This window comes from Arachis ipaensis, chromosome B1 (assembly GCF_059453495.1).
Source record: "Arachis ipaensis isolate K30076 ecotype BB chromosome B1, ASM5945349v1, whole genome shotgun sequence".
Taxonomy (NCBI): Eukaryota; Viridiplantae; Streptophyta; class Magnoliopsida; order Fabales; family Fabaceae; genus Arachis; species Arachis ipaensis.
This window is the reverse complement of record NC_142436.1, coordinates 125,560,471-125,576,245: the sequence shown is the minus strand read 5'-3', so window position 1 is coordinate 125,576,245 and position 15,775 is coordinate 125,560,471.

Here is a 15,775-nt window from a genome sequence, read left to right as displayed (position 1 = left end):
AGTTGCGAATAACATTGAGTGTGAATTTAGACCTAATTTAACTCTATTTATTTTTATTTTTGATATATTATAGTATATAATTAAAAATTACAGTTTCGTTATACATATAAATTTTTTTGGTAAATAAATTCATACAAATTAATTTTAACCTAACAAAACTCATTTACATAATGTGTACCTAAAATTATGTCGTTTTTTTTTCAATATTTATATTCTGCGTTCGTCCTCCTCTTCCTCCTCCTTCTCTTTCTTGTTTATGTTTCTCCTCCTTTTTCTTCATGTTCCTTTTTCTTATTCGCGTGTTTCATCCTGACCTAGACGATGGTGAAAATATTTGCATAAAACTCCGATGCCTAAATTAACAAGAGTTTTTAGTATGTTTCAATGAGATTAGATTATAAAAAAATGCTTGTTTGATAGAGTATTTATAGAATAAAAGTATTAGACTTAGTCATTTCTTGGAAATGACTCTTAGAGATCATGAGTGGTTATTTCCTTTATAATGTGGGATATCATCCCCATGTTCAGGGTGGTTACCACTTAGATGTGGTAACCAAAGTAGGGGGAGCACTTAATTTGCTCCCCAAATCAGATCGGATAAAAGTTTCAGAGACTCATATCTAAGCTAGGTTTTTTGTAGCAATTTTAGGGTTATTGGGCCAATCTTGGCAGGCTTAATTTCGAATGTAGCATGTATGTTGGACACGAAGTGAGCTGGGCATGTAGAGTGTAGCACTTTTCTGATGAGCCTCCTAGTTCTTTCGGATCACTTGGAACTATATCAAAATTAAGAAAATCGATGTATGATGTCATCCATCCCAGGTCGTGCCCCACGACTACGAGTACTTCCGAGTTGACCTCTATTTTCGAGATTGATGGTTCTTGAAGCATCTCCTGTCTCAGGCTTCTGTAGCTGCCCCAGGTTTGGTGCTTGGCAACTTTGATAGGGCGTCTGCTCTATTGTTGTCATCCCAAGATATGTGTCAGACTTTCACCTCCTGAAATTCAGATATTAGTTTGATGGTTATCTCAAGATACTTCTTCATGGAAGAATCCTTGGCTTGATAGCTCCCATTAATTTGCAAGGTAACGACTTGGGAGTCACTGTGGATTACCCCCTTTTTAGCTCTTACTTCTATTGCAAGTTGGAATCCAACCAACACGACTTCATATTTTACCTAATTATTGGAAGCTTGAAAGTCGAATTTGAGTGATAATTCTAACCTTGTGCCTCCCAAGTTTTTTAGGATGACTTCTGCTCCACTACCAATAATAAGATCCGTCGACATATATATGCCAGCTTGAGTCTTCTAACTTGTATTCACCTGCATATTCTGCTAGGAAGTCGGTTAAGCATTGGGATTTAATGCAGTCCAAGCTTTGTACCTTAGATCAAACTCGGATAGCTTTGTAGCCCATTGTAATATTCTTCATGTGAGGTTGGTTTTCTACAATATGCTCTTCATTAGATGGATGGTGCAGACTCAGACAATGTAGACTTGGAAGTAAGGTTGGAGCGGTCTAGAAGAAAGTATGAGAGCATATGCAATTTTTTTTTATCTTCTGATAGTTTAATTCGAACCCCTGAAGTACTTTGCTCGTGAAGTACACTGGAGGTTGCCTTTCTTCATCTTTTCTTATCAAAGCTGATGCTATTGCTTTCTTTGTAATAGCTGAGTAAAGGATTAGCTCTTTCCCTTCCTTAGGCTTCAAGAGGATCGGAGGTCGCGCCAAGTATTCCTTGAATTGCTGGAAAGCCTTCTCACAATCCTCCATCCATACGAAGTCGATGTCTTTTTTTAACATCGAGAATAGGGGTATTTCTTTTAGTATCAATCATACAAGGAATCTTGACAATGTCATGAGTCGCCCATTGAGTTGTTGAACTTCAGTGATTGACATCAGACTCTTCATGTTGAGGATCCCACATATTTTTCTTGGTTTGATTCTATTCCTCTCTATGTTAGCATGAACCCGAGAATTTTTTTTGCTTCCACTGCAAATGCACACTTAATAGGATTTAATCTCATCTTGTGCTTTCTTATGGTGGAGAATACTTTCTTGAGATCGAATGTTAACAAGGAAGCTTGCTTTGTCTTTACCAGCATATCATTTACATATACTTCCATAAGGTTCCCTAAGAGAGGTTGAAAAATCATACTCATCAAATGCTAATAAGTGGCTCATGCATTCGTCAATCCTAAAGGCATAACCACATAACAATATTTTGACTTGGGGGTGATGAAGGATGTCTTCTTCTTATCAGGGCCGTACATCGGGATTCAATTGTATCTCGAGTAAGCATCTATGAAGGTCAGATATTTATATCCAAATGCTGAATCCACTAGAGCATCCATACTCAGGAGGGGGTAAGATCCTTGGGGTATGTTTTATTGAAGTCCGTATAATCTATGCATATTCTCCATTTACCATTTTATTTTTTGACTAAAATGACATTAGCCAACCATATCGGGTACTTGACCTCTCTGATGAACCTGGCTTCTAACAGGGTTTACACTTGTTCCTCGACAACTTGTGCTCGCTCCTCACTTAGCTTCTTTCTTCTTTGTTGGATAGGCATGGATCTTGGAAATACTACCAGTTTGTTAATCATAAGTTCAAGTTTGATACCTAACATATAAGAGGTTTTCCATACAAAAAAATTGGCGTTGTCTCACAGGAGTTAAATGAGTTCCTCTTTCAGCCCTTTCTTCATGTTTTCTTTTATCTGGGTTGTCTTTTCTAGTTGATCCCCGACTTTGACTTCCTTTAGTTTTTCTTCTGGTTTGGTCAAAGTTATTTTTTTTTCTTAGGTCGCCCGAGCTCAAGGATAGTCACTTGTCCTCTGACTTTTGTCCCTGAGATTTAAGCTTTCATTATAACATCTTTGACCTAACGCTTGATCACCCTTTACAATAACCATCCCATTTTAGTTGGAAACTTCATGCACAAATGAGAGGTTGAAACTATAGCAAAAATTTGGTTAAGCGTTGATGAGCGGATAATATATACGCTTTTTGGCATTGTTTTTAGGTAGTTTTTAGTATAATTTAGTTAGTTTTTAGTATATTTTTATTAGTTTTCAAGCAAAATTCACATTTCTGGACTTTACTATGAGTTTGTGTGTTTTTCTGTGATTTCAGGTATTTTCTGGCTGAAATTGAGGGACCTGAGCAAAAATCTGATTCAGAGGCTGAAAAAGGACTGCATATGCTGTTGGATTCTGACCTCCTTGCACTCAAAGTGGATTTTCTGGAGCTATAGAAACCCAATTGGTGCGCTCTCAATTGTGTTGGAAAGTAGACATCCTGAACTTTCCAGAAATACAAATAGTCTATACTTTGCTCGAGTTTTGACGACGCAAACTGGCGTTCAAATGCCAACTTCCTGCCCTATTCTGAAGTTAAATGCCAGAAACAGGTTACAAACCAGAGTTAAACGCCACAAACAGGCTGAAAGCTTCAATGCTCAGCCCAAGCACATACCAAGTGGTCCCCGGAAGTGGATTTCTACATTATCTGCACTTAGTTACTCATTTTCTGTAAACCCTAGTGATTAGTTTAGTATAAAAACTACTTTTAGTAATTTATTTCACATCTTTTGACCATCTTTGGACGTTTAGTTCTTAGACTCTCAGACCATTGTACACGTTTTGGAGGCTGGCCTCACGGCCATGCCTGGACCTTCATCACTTATGTATTTTCAACGGTGGAGTTTCTACACCCCATAGATTAAGGTGTGGAGCTCTGCTGTTCCTCATGAATTAATGCAAAGTACTATTGTTTTTCTATTCAATTCAAGCTTATTCTTATTCCAAGATATTCATTCGCACCCAAGAACATGATGAATGTGATGATTATGTGACACTCATCACCATTCTCACCTATGAACGCATGCCTGACAACCACTTCCGTTCTACATGAAAACAAGCTTGAATGCATATCTCTTAGCCTCCTGGTTCACGATCAGAGTCTTCATGGTATAAGATAGAATCAATTGGCAGCATTCTTGAGATCCAGAAAGTCTAAACCTTGTCTGTGGTATTTCGAGTAGGATCTGGGATGGGATGACTGTGACGAGCTTTAAACTCGCGAGTGTTGGGCATAGTGACAGACGCAAAAGGATCAATGGATCCTATTCCAACATGAGTGAGAACCGACAGATGATTAGCCGTGCGGTGACAACACATTTGGACCATTTTTACTGAAAGGACGGACGGTAGCCATTGACAATGGTGATCCCCCAACATACAGCTTGCCATGGAAAGGAGTATGAATGATTGAATGAAGACAGTAGGAAAGCAGAGATTCAGAAGCAACAAGCATCTTCATACGCTTATCTGAAATTCTCACCAATGAATTATATAAGTATTTCTATCTTATTTTATATTTTATCTATATTTTAATTATTAAAACCTCATAACCATTTGAATCTGCCTGACTGAGATTTACAAGATGACCATAGCTTGCTTCAAGCCGACATTCTCCGTGGGATCGACCCTTACTCACGTAAGTTTATTACTTGGATGACCCAGTGCACTTGCTGGTTAGTTGTGTGGAGTTGTGAAAAAGAGTTGAGATTATGAACATGCCTACCAAATTTTTGGAGCCGTTGAGATCACAATTTCGTGTACCAAGCGTGCTTTATCAGGGCATTATATGTTGTTGGTGTATCAAGAACCACATAATCCACCTTTAAGGTGATACTTCTTGGTCCTTTTCTGAATATGGAATAAAGGCTGATATATCTTATTGGTTGAATTAGGTTTTCTCCTAGTCTGAACAAGGTATCTTGGTAGGCTCTTAGGTCTTTGATTTTTAGACCTAGCTTTTCGAAAGCCAGCTTAAATAGGTTGTTTTCTGAGCTTCCTTGGTCGATCATGGCTCGATGTAGGTTGGTATTTTCTAATACCATGGTGATTATAATCGGGTTGTCATGTCCTGGTATAACTCCCTCTGCATCTTCCCTGGTGAAGACAATCTCGAGAATGTCAAATTCCTGGTATAACTCTCTTTGCATCTTTCTTAGGGAAGACAATCTCAGGAATGTCGAATTCTCGACTTTCTTCTGATATATTCCGTTCAGGTGTCTTTTCTTGGAAGACTTGGAGGTTTTTCCTGCCATAAATCCTCTGGCAATGACATTTATATGTCTCTCTGGGGTCTTTTCCCTTTCTTCACTCCTGTCTTTGTCTCAAGAGCTTCTTTCATCTCTCGCATCCCACCTCCTCCTCTGATTTGACCTAGAGAAAGTGATATATTTATCCAATCGACCATCATGTAATAACTTTTCTATCCCGTTTTTGAGATCATAACAGTCGTTAGTGTGACGATCATAGATGTGGTTATTCTCGCAGTATTCTGTCTTGCTTTCCCCTTTCTTACCTTTGATGGGCCAAGATAGTGGTAGCTTCTCCACATTGTAGATATCCATGTAGACTTCCACCAATGAAACACTAAGAGGAGTGTAAGAGTGATACATTTTTCTACCAGAAGATTCCTCTTCTCATTTCCTTTTATGTTTCTCCTTGTTGCCCTCACGAGCTTTTTTAATATCCCGACATAGGAGTGATTTTCTGAGCTGTGTAATTTCTTCCATGTTGATTTACTTCTTAGTTTTGATTTGTACATTAGCCATCGAGGTCGGATGTTGTTTGGAGATGGACTGGGAGAATGGTCCATCCCTTAAGCCATTTATCGAACCTATGATGATTGCCTTTGTAGGTAAGTGTTGAACTTCCAAGCAAGCCTTATTTTACCTTTTCATGTAGATTTGTAGTGACTCTCTGATTTCTTGTTTTACTCCAAGTAAATTTGAAGTGTATTTGACTTTATTTTTCTAAATCAAAAAATGGGTAAAAAATCTACAAGCTAGATCATTGAAACACGCGATTGAACTGGAAGGAAACCCATCAAACCACTTAAGGGTTGCTTTGGTAAGGGTGGTCAGAAAAGCTTCACACCGAGTTGCATTAGATGCTCCCCCAAGGTACATCTAACTTCTGATGTTGCTAAAATGATTTCTCAGATCAGTAGTTCCATCATACATAGCCATTTTCGAGAACTTCTTCCCGCAAGATGGCCTCCAAAAATGGGTCCTCTCCACCATAGTAGTAATTAGAATCACCGTATGCCTCCTAACTACTTTTCTACTTTAGCTCCATCTCCATTCTTTTAATCTTCTAGTCAGTCTCCTTTTGCCACTGCATCTCTTTTTTGAGTTGATGCTCGGCATCCTTCTGTCGACCAAATTCGGATTCCAGTTACTCAAGTCGTCCCAAATGATTGTATATCGGTCCCAAAATTTTGAATCCTTTCCCTTTATTGTGGGGAAATATAAATGTTTCAGTTGAGCATGTGGGAGTTTTGAGGTTGTGAGTTATTTTAATGAGGTTGAGGAGAGATTTAGTGAGGTTGGGGAGAGGGTTGTTGATTACTGGTGGAAATAGGGAGGAGGTAAAGGTGGTATGGATGGAGAATGGCGATCCCGGTCGTGGCTTCTGATGTGGGAACCAAAGTATGAGACCATTTTGCTATCGTGTCTGTCAGTGTTAGCCATTAAGACAAGTGACATGGTTCGGTCCTCGATAACAGCGCCAATGTTTCGAGATGTCACCTAAACTAGGGTGAATTTAGGCTTAGATGTGAGGTCCAAATGGATTTTAGTTTGAGTTTCGACTTGAGTGTTGGTACGGTGGTTGGTTCGATGTCCTCACCTAAATGGTTATGGAGAAGTACCTACAGGGGACTCCGATACCTAATTTAGCAGGAGTTTTTAGAAGGCTTCAATGAGATTGAATTGAAAAAAATACCTATATGATAGGTGTATTTATAAAGTAAAAATGTTAGACTTAATTTTTTTTAAGATGATTCCTAAAGATCATGGATGATTACTTCTCTTTTAATGTGAAAAATCTCCCTATGTTCAAGGTGGTTACCACTTAGAAGTGGTTACCAAAGTAGTAGGGAGGAGGAAAGCTTTTAACTTACTCTCTAATTTGGATCAAGTAAGGATTTCGGACCAATCTTGGTAAGTTCAATTTCAAATATAGCCTACATGTTGAACACGAAATAAATTGGACATATAAAATATAAAGCCAAATATGAACACATATTATTTTTTGTATAGTCTAGGTTTTAATAATACTATAATAGTAATATAATAATTGCAATAAATATTTATGCAAACAAATATATTTGGAAATTTGCTAAATATATTTTTGCCTAAAATGACAAGTTTAAACAATGGTTGTTTAAGAATGGAGATTTTATATTCAAGAGATATTAATAAAAATTGGAATACCCCATAAAATAACTATCTATTTACCAATTATATCTATTATTTATTATATCATCGTTATATCATTATCATTTACAACAGATTACATTATAGTATCAAAGATGCTCATATGACACATTCTAGTATTAATTTACATACGTTTTTCTTTTTAATTTTTTTTAAAAAAAAATTATGTAATCAATCTTACACAAATTAATATTTAATAATTATTTATGTTGAGATTTGTCAATAATTCTAATATTCTATTTTATATCTTTTTAGTAATTATTATTATGATTCTTTCTCTATATTTTAGTGGATCAATCATTAATAATCAATTATTGTTAATTTAACAATATATTATATTATGATGCAAAGCATTGTAAAGTGGCGTATGTGGTGCCAGTTTGGATACTACTTTCTTCTCAACAATTTTTTAAGAAAATATTATGTAATCAATTATACGTTAATTAATATTTAATAATTAATTATATTAAGATTTGTTAATAATTTTAATATTTTATTTCATATTTTTTTAGTAATTATTATTATTCTTCTTTATATTTTCGTAAATCAATAATTCTAATATTTTATTTTATATCCTTTAAAAATTATCACAATTTTTCTTATATTTTTGTGAATATTACATATAGTGTTTTATTTTACTATTTATGAGTATAAGTTTAGAGTGAAGTATATTCACGTGGTGCATTTTGGTACCAATTTACATATTGATGGTATTTTTTAAAAAGAGGTAAATACTAAATTGGTATCCGAAAGATTTTAGCGTTGACAAAATAGTACTTGACTTTTGTTATTGACAAAATAGTCCTTAAATGATTTTAAAATTTGACAAGCGTGTCCCTAAACTCACCAAAACACATTTCCAATGAGAAGGATATTGAGGTGGCCACGAGAAAATGCAAAGTGAAAATTTTAATTAATTAATTATCCATAATCTAATCCTCCCAATCCCCTTAATCCCCCTAATCCCCCTTTTGAACCCTAATCTCCCTCCCTTCCCCCTTTGAACCTAATCCCCCCTTCCCAACGCACTCTCCACAAAACGACAGTAAAGTTGAACTTTCTCAGTCTCACAGAGCCGTTGTCACCAACACTGCACGGTCGCCATCTCGTCGCCGGGTCTTCTGCGTCTGCCAACTCCTATGTCGTCTGTCTCCTCCGTCAGCGTCGCATCGTTCATGTGCCTTCACCGCTATCGCCTTGCCTAAACCCACCCTCTGTCGTCCCTTCACCTTCATTGTTGTCTCCTCAATGTCACCTCGTAGGTATGTGCTTCGCGGTGGCTCGCTTCCCTCCTTGTGGTCAAGCATAAGAACAGACACACATAACAGCAGCGTCTCACTCATCGGCCTCGTTTCTATCACCTCTGCTCGCTGCCTTACCTCCTATGCCTGTGTTCCATCTTGGCTCCGCCGTGTCGTACCTCTTCTATCTCTTATTCTTCTGGCTTGGTCTAAATCTGCCTCTTGCTTCTGTGGTGTTTGTGTTGAGCTTTATTTTATTTTATTTTATTTTAATTATTGTATATGAATCTGTTTGCATTTTTTTGAGCTTTATTGTTATTAATTTTTTTGAATTATAAATTAATCTGCAAATTTGGAATAATTCATGATTGAAAAATGAGAGTGTGATGGGGAGGGAGGATCTTTTTCTAGATTAGAATTTAGGAGCATTTCCAGGTTTATAGTAACTCATGAGTGAGAGAGTGCATTGGAGAGGGCGGAGGTTAGGGTTCAGAGAGGGAAGGGAGGGGGATTAGGGTTCAGAAAGGGGGATTTTAGATTTTTCAAGTTGGACTGGTTAATTAATCAATTAAAAATTCCACCTTAAATTTTTCGGTGGCCACCTCAACATCCTTCTCGTCGGAAATGTGCTCCGGCGAGCTTAGGGACACGCTTGTCAAATTTTAAAATCATTTAAGGACTATTTTGTCAATAACAAAAGTTAGGTAATATTTTGTTAATAACAAAATTTTTTGGATACCGACTCAGAATTTACCTCTTTGAAAAATATTATGTATTAAATAATTAAATTTATTAATATTTAATAATTAATTATGATAAAATTTATCAATAATTATAATATTGTATATTATATCTTTTTAATAATTATTTTAATTCTTTCTTATATTCCTTTGAATATTATATATGTCTTCTTAATAATTTTTTATTTTTTTTTGTACAATGTTTTGAATACAAATTTTTTTGTTCCTGTGTATTATTAAATTTATCTAAATAGTTTGAGAATTATTTGTTGATATTTTTAGTAATATATTATTATTTTTACTAATCAAATAAATATTATTATTATTATTATTATTATTATTATTATTATTATTATTATTATTATTATTCATTTGGCAATATTTAGTGAATATATATAAAATTCACTTTAAAATATTTTAGTTCATTATTTTATAGACATTAAGTTATTTATTTATTGCATACTATACTTTTTTTTTATTAAATATAAGTACTTTGTGAATTTCTTTATTTTATAAATTATTTGGTATTAGTGTATATATATATATATATAAAGTTATTTTATACCATGTAAATATATTTATGAATAATTCATTTTAGAAGCATATTTCATATATAAATATAAAAAATAGATATTTTTCGTGCATAGCAAAAGACATACAATAATACACTAATAATAGAATTAAAGTAGCATGTTTTTGTCAATGAGTTATAGTTCAAATGACATAATCTTTTCATATTCATTTAAGAGATCATAAGTTCGGATCTCCCTATCTTTAGTAAAAAAAAATGTAACATGCCTTTAAAAGTGTTTATTAATTTATTTTTTTATTCATTAAATTAAGGATAAAAAACAGAAATAAGCCAAGGGAGAAAATAATTTACGTGAATAAGCCAAAACGAAAACTGCTTCATGAATCCACCAATGCACATATATATGTAGTTCGAACCAGCCTGATTCGAACTCCATTTCTACATAATTCGAACCAGCTTGGTTCGAATTATACACAAATACATGCACACACATAATTCGAACCAGCTTTGTTGGAATTACACACAAACACATGCACACACTAATTCGAACTAGCTTGGTTCGAATTACACACACAATAATTCATGGTATAATTCGAATTATACTGTTAACAAAATTAATAATTTATTAAAAAAAATTTATTAAAAAATTTATTAAAAAAATTATTAAAAAATTAATAATTTAAAAATTAAAAATATATATATTTTATTTCATACGTTAAAAAAAAAGCTAACAAAATATTTAATTACGAGACTTCTTTAAAATATTAATGAGCTATCAATTCGAATTCCATACAATACTTTTCTATCCATTTTTAATAGTTCATGAATATTTTTTAATAAATTTTTTAATAAATTTTTTTTAAATTATACTACAAAAAATATTTTATCCTATGCAAAACAATTTAAAAAAAATTGCTTAAAAAATGTTAGGAGTACTATAAAAATTTGTAATGTTATAATAACTTAGGTAAGTACATGCATGTACTCAAATTTTAAATAAAATATTCTACATAGTCAATAATAATTTAGAAATGAAAGAAAATATTTTATTCCATACAAAATAATTAAAAAATATATTTTATTCTATACAAAATAATTTTAAAAAATGACTTAAAAGATGTTATGAGTACTATAAAAGTTTGTAATATTCTAGTGATTTAGGTAAATACATGATAAAAATATTTTTTCTTTAATTTCTAAATTATTAGTGACTATGTGGAGTATTTCTTTAATGTCCTAAGTCACTAGGACATTGCAAATTTTTATAGTACTTCTAACATCTTTTAAGCCATTTTTTAAATTATTTTGCATAGAATAAAATATTTTTTTGTGGTATAATTTAAATAAATTTATTAAAAAATATTTTTTTAAATTACTCTGATTCAAATTATATGGTGAGCAATTCGAATTCTATACAATACTCTTCTGCCCATTTTTGATAGCTCATGAATATTTTTTAATAAATTTATTTAAATTATACCATAAAAAAATATTTTATTCTATACAAAATAATTTAAAAAATGGCTTAAAAGATGTTAGAAGTACTATAAAAATTTGCAATGTCCTAGTGACTTAGGACATTAAAGAAATACTCCACATAGTCACTAATAATTTAGAAATTAAAGAAAAAATATTTTTATCATGTATTTACCTAAATCACTAGAATATTACAAACTTTTATAGTATTCATAACATCTTTTAAGCTATTTTTTAAAATTATTTTGTATAGAATAAAATATATTTTTTAATTATTTTGTATAGAATAAAATATTTTCTTTCATTTCTAAATTATTATTGACTATGTAGAATATTTTATTTAAAATTTGAGTACATGCATGTATTTACCTAAGTTATTATAACATTACAAATTTTTATAGTACTCCTAACATTTATTAAGCAATTTTTTTTAAATTATTTTGCATAGGATAAAATATTTTTTGTAGTATAATTTAAAAAATTTATTAAAAAATATTCATGAACTATTAAAAATGGACAGAAAAGTATTGTATGGAATTCGAATTGATAGCTCATTAATATTTTAAAAAAGTCTCGTAATTAAATATTTTGTTAGCTTTTTTTTAACGTATGAAATAAAATATATATATTTTTAATTTTTAAATTATTAATTTTTTTAATAATTTTTTTAATAAATTTTTTTAATAAATTATTAATTTTTTAACAGCATAATTTGAATTATACCATGAATTATTGTGTGTGTAATTCGAACCAAGCTAGTTCGAATTAGTGTGTGCGTGTGTTTGTGTGTAATTCGAACCAAGCTGGTTCGAATTACGTGTGTGCATGCGTTTGTGTATAATTCGAACCAAGCTGGATCGAATTATGTAAAAATGGAGTTCGAACCAAGTTGGTTCGAACTACATATAAACGTGCATTAATGGATTCATGAAGCAATTTTTATTTTGGCTTATTCACGTAAATTATTTTTTCCCTTGACTTATTTTTGGTTTTTACCCTTAAATTAAATCAATTATAACTAATTAATGATATCAATTAATTATTTTTATTAAATATTAAAATATTACATAATTTATTATAATTTATATCAATTAATGATTTGATTAATTTACAAAATATATAATAAAGCTACCAATAAAACTGACAAGATAAATGTTGTCATTAATTATTACATTCTTATTGTATTACTTTAATACATTACGACCATATATGCTTTAATTTGATTTGATAAGTTATTACTTTAATACATTATGACCATATATATAATTGTATAAATTCAATATTTGATTATATGATTTGGCATGTTTATATTTAATTAATTTATTATTTTATTAAAATTAATTATATTAAAAAATTAAGATTATAGTAAATTATTATTATTATTATTATTATTATTATTATTATTTTCTTATTTTATGTATTTATTTTCATAAAAGTTTGCTCTAAATTAAATAAGACAATGTATATTTTTTATTTTATATATATATATATATATAATACATTAAATTGTTGCTCTTCCTTCGAATAATGTTATATATATATATAATACATTAAATTGTTGCTCTTCCTTCTAATAATGTTATTTTTTTATTTGTATTTATTTCCTTCAATGCTTTATTGTTTGGTTTTTATTTTTCTAATTTTTATTTTAATTTACGTATTTATTCTTTTCAAATTTTTCATAGTTCGTATGTTATTTCTTTCCTTCTTATGTTTTGTTTTTTTAGGTATAATATATGTATATAATCAAATTAGTTTCTAAAAGATTACTTGTTATTTAAATTGGTCTTTAAAAGATTTTTTTAATTAAATTCATCTTTCAAATATTTTAAGTTAGTCATGTTAATCCTAATGGCATCAAAATTTGCTGATGTGGCACGTTAAGTAACACTATAACATTCACTTAATAGTCCTAATTGACGACTAACATGATAAGTTTATGAAATTAGATCAAATCAAATTCTAAAGCCTCAAGATTTTTCTTTAATTAGGTTTTGATTTGATCTAACTTCATAAACTTATTATGTTAATAGCAAATTAGGACTATTTGATGTGGAACGTGATCACTTAACGATCCACATCAGCAATTTTTGATACCGTCAACAAAAGAAGTGATAGAAAGATTAACGTGATTAACTTAAATCTTTAAAAAACGAATTTATTAAAAAATCTTTTAGGGACCAATTTAAAAAACGGGTGATCATTTACAGATAAATTTAATCATATACTCTTTTTCAAAAATACTATTCATACGCTAAAATCTTAATATCCATATAAAAATACGATTATTATTAATTAATTTTATATTTAAATTATTTTTCAATTAACAAAAAGAGAACCCGTGTTTAGTTAGTAAAAAAATATTGGTATCAAAACAATATTTATTATATAGGGTATATATGTATAGTGACCTAAAAAATTTATGTTGAAAAAAATAATACACATTACTATCAAAAGATATATTAATCCAAAATAAAAAAAAAAGTGCGCATTTGTTATTCGAATATAAAAAAAAATTACATTAGTCACTGATTTTCTTCTTTTCAAATCTTAAAAGTGCTTCTCTTCTTGTTTTCATATTTTGAAAATGTTGAATAATTGTTTCGTTATCAACTTGATTAAATATCTCTCTTTTTATATATGTAACCAAACAATTATTCAACCAGTTATCTCAAATTACGAAGTTGACTTTTTATGATATTCGTAGCAGAAAATGTTCTTTCAACTGATGTCATTACTACAGGTAGAATCAAAACTAATTTCAATAGGAGAAACACCAATGGAGAAATAATATACTTTTTTTTGTCTCAATTAATTTTTGAGATAATCCACTAATTCTATTTATATTTGAGAATTGATCATCAACACGCATATCCAATATAAAATTCTCAAGTTGACTATCAAGTGCCAAAAATTGAGTAGAAAAGAATTTATGTGGATAAAATTCAGCTAAATGAATCAACTTCTTCTTATCAAATACAAAAAATGAGTCACTTGAATTCAAGCAAACTGTACAAAGAAGTAATTCGGTATTTACCTCTGTAAAATAATTATTAAGCTCTTGAAGTTGTTTATCAACCACTTGATAAAATGATTTAACTTGAAAATAATGCAAGTTTGAGACCTTTTGGATTATGCGCCTTGATCTTTCTTGTGTTACAAATACGTCATTCATATTTGGAACATGAATATTGTGACTATCACAAAACAGTGAAACTTCATTGAGAAAAAGAATACAAACCACTTGGATATTTTGACCAATATCATAGCATTTATATTGTGTTGTTACTTTTTTCTAGAGCTTGAAATAACTCATTAGTAACCCCTGATATATTTTTCATCAAATGTAAATTGAATACAAATTCAAAAGGATGTATATGATTCAATAATTGACATACTTCAACCCTTTTGTTCTGGATTATATTGAATATGATTTAATAATTGGCATACTTCAACTCTTATATTCCGGATTATTTCCATCTTCTTCAGTGACTTCAAGAATTTCTACCACGAAAAAAAATAGAAATCAAGCTAAGTATTGTACTATAATGTGAGCCTCATCGAGTATCACCTGTCCTTTTCAATGTTGTTTCTTGATTTAAGTTATGTCTACTAGAAGCATCTCTATTTTGTAATGCAATAATTATCTTTTGCATTTTACTTTCACGGAGCATGTCTTTACGTTTATAAGAAGCTCCAACAACATTACACAAACTAATAAGCAAATTAAAAAGCAGTGCAATTTCAACCTATTTCTTTGCAACAACCACAAATGTTAATCGAAGTTGGTGAGCAAAGTACTGAACATAAAAAGTACACGCATTTTGTTTTAGAATCAAACTTTTTAAGCCATTAAATTCTCTCTGTATATTACTAGTTCCATCGTAACCTTCTCCACGTATTCTTGCTAAGCTTAAATTATACTTTGCTAATTGAAGGATTATCATGTGTTCATAACACGCAGCGGAAGAAAAAAGGTAATCCACCAAATGATATCTTAAAATACTATATTCCAACTGAAGAGATAAGTGTGTATGTATGTCCAACAAAATACTATAATGAATTATTATTATTATTATTATTATTATTATTATTATTATTATTATTATTATTTATAAGAATAAGCTTTCACAATTTATGATAGTGTCTTTAATTAAAATTAGAAATGAATAATTATGATAGGGATCATAATAATGAGATATATGTTTTTAAAGTACTTTTAATTTAAATTGTTCTTAATCATAGAATCACTAAAATTAGGACATTAGCGACTCGGATATATATATAAATGGTACATATAGAGATATGACCATTAAACTGATTCACTTTGAGAATTTCTAATGGTTATAGTTACCGTATATTTGTTAATAGGATATTCTCATGATGAACATAATATTAGAATTTTTCTTTGACCTGCGATATGTCATAGTAATTGACAATATATTTACTATACATTGATTCCGGACACCTAACACCCTACA